Below are 2,500 nucleotides of genomic sequence, written 5' to 3'. Positions count from 1 at the left end.
CTTGGCCTTGGCTTGCCAGTCCCCGACACGAGCAATCGCGCATTTTCTTTGCAACCGACCATCAATGCCGCCCAACGAGGCCAGCACGAGCAGTCATCCGCGGTCCCCTGGCCCTGCGCACGTTTGTCTTTGAAACCGAGCATCAATGCCACAGAAAGTGCCCGGGCGCCAGCTGGAGCCATCATCCGACGTGCCATGGCTTTGGTCCCATGGTCTTCGCAACCGAGCATTCGTGACACCCGACGGGGCCAGGACACGAACCCTTCCGACACGAGCATTCGCGCATGTTCTTTGGCCACACAACGGCGCCAGCACGAGCAAAATCATCAGCGGTGCGGTGGCCTTGCACGGCCTTTTGTCTTTGGAACCAACCATCAGTGCCACGGGAAGTGCCGGAGTCCCGGCATCCGCGGTGCCAAGTCATTGCGCCCTTGGTCTCTGCAGCGGGGCATGCCGGGCACTCCCAACCATTGCAAGCAAGCAAGCAAGCAAGAAAGAAAGTAAGTAAGTAAGTAAGTATTACATATAGGGGCGGGACATGCGGGGAGTTCTGCGAAACGTGCACTACGGGGCACACGCGTACCTACCGGGCCATACCGACCCCTATTGGGGCACACGTGTGCATATCGGGGCATACCGGGCCTATCAGGGCACACGCGTACATACCGGGGCATACCGAGCCCTACTGGGGCACACGTGCGCATATCGGGGCGTACCAAGCCTATCGGGGCATTCGCATGTATCCCAAGGCATACCGAGTCTATCCGGGCATATGCGTTCATACCGGGGCCTAACGGGCCTATCGGGGCATACTTGGGCATATCCGGGCAAAAAATGCCCAAAACTTGCGCAACCTTGGCAACCGTGGTCTATTCCTCACTATATGCCTAGCCCTGGCAACCGTGGTCCATTCCTCACTATATGCCATGGCCTTGTGCCCATGGTCTTCACAAGACAGCATCCAAGGCGCCTGAAAGGCCAAGGGAGCCCAACCCAGCAATGCCCAGCCAAGGCCAGGCATTCCAGTGCCTGCCCGGGCAAAAACGCCCAAAGCATGCCCCATTCCTTAGCCTATCCAGGCAAAAACGCCCAAAACCAGCCCATTCCAGTGCCTATCCGGGCAAAAACGCCCAAAGCATGCCCATTCCTTAGCCTGTCCAGGCAAAAACGCCCAAAACCAGCACATTCCAGTGCCTATCCGGGCAAAAACGCCCTAAACCTGCGCATTCCAGCGCCCCGCAGCATGCCACCCTCCTATAGGGTTTGCGCAACCAACCCGCCTAACCACCAGTGGCAACCAAAGGTGCTGTTAGCGACGACTTCTGAAGACGCAACGAGACGCGACGGGTTTGCGCCCAGACGCGACGAGACGATGCGGGATCTGCGCCCAACCATGCCTACACCCGCCGACTTGTTGCGGGAGCTGCTTGCCCAAGCATGCCTAGCGTGCAAGGCCTGCGTGCCCAAGGTCTGTGTGCAAGGCTAGTGCCCAAGGCTAGTGCGCAAGGCTAGTGCCCAAGGCTAGTGAGCAAGGCCTGGGTGCAAGGCTAGTGTGCAAGGCTTGTATGCAAGGCTAGTGTGCAAGGCTGCTGTGCAAGGCTTGTGGGCAAGGCTGGTGCGCAAGGCTAGTGCCCAAGGGTTGTGTGCAAGGCTAGTGCCCAAGGCTAGTGCGCAAGGCTCGTGCCCAAGGCTAGTTCGCAAGGCTTGTGTGCAAGGCTAGTGCGATGGGCCAGTGCCCAAGGCTTGTGAGCCAGGCTTGTATGCATGGCTTGTGCGCAAGGCTTGTGTCCAAGGCTTTTGTGCAAGGCTCGTGCGCAAGGCTAGTGTGCGAGGCTTGTGCGCATTGGCAGGTAGCCCACCACCATGCACGATCCAAATGCCACTCACGCGACAACACGGTGCCAAGCCGGGCATGGTGTGCACTCAAAACCAATCAACGGACAGAGGTCATGCGTCATGGGGGGGATCTAGCAAGGCCATGGGGAAGGTCATGGAGGACCTTGGAAGCAAGCGCAAGACGAGAGCGAATCGAACAAGGGGCCAGGACGGGGCCTTGTGCCCATGGTCTTCGCAAGACAGCGTCCAAGGCGCCCGAAAGCCCAAGGGAACCCAAACCCGGCCGACACTTGCAATCGCACATGCTCTCTGCAACACACCATCAATGCCGCCCAACGGGGCCAGCACGAGCAGTCATCCGCGGTCCCCTGGCCCTGCGCACGTTTGTCTTTGAAACCGAGCATCAATGCCACAGAAAGTGCCGGGGCGCCAGCTGGAGCCATCATCCGCGTTGCCATGGCTCGCTTGGCCTTGGCTTGCCAGGCCCCGACACGAGCAATCGCGCATTTTCTTTGCAACCGACCATCAATGCCGCCCAACGGGGCCAGCACGAGCAGTCATCCGCGGTCCCCTGGCCCTGCGCACGTTTGTCTTTGAAACAGAGCATCAATGCCACAGAAAGTGCCGGGGCGCCAGCTGGAGCCATCATCCGGCGTGCCATGGC

Source organism: Tasmannia lanceolata, unplaced genomic scaffold (genome assembly GCF_043159265.1).
Source record: "Tasmannia lanceolata isolate RefF3 unplaced genomic scaffold, GAP_Taslan_0.1 ptg000020l, whole genome shotgun sequence".
Classification (NCBI taxonomy): Eukaryota; Viridiplantae; Streptophyta; class Magnoliopsida; order Canellales; family Winteraceae; genus Tasmannia; species Tasmannia lanceolata.
Note: the sequence above shows the minus strand (reverse complement) of the source record.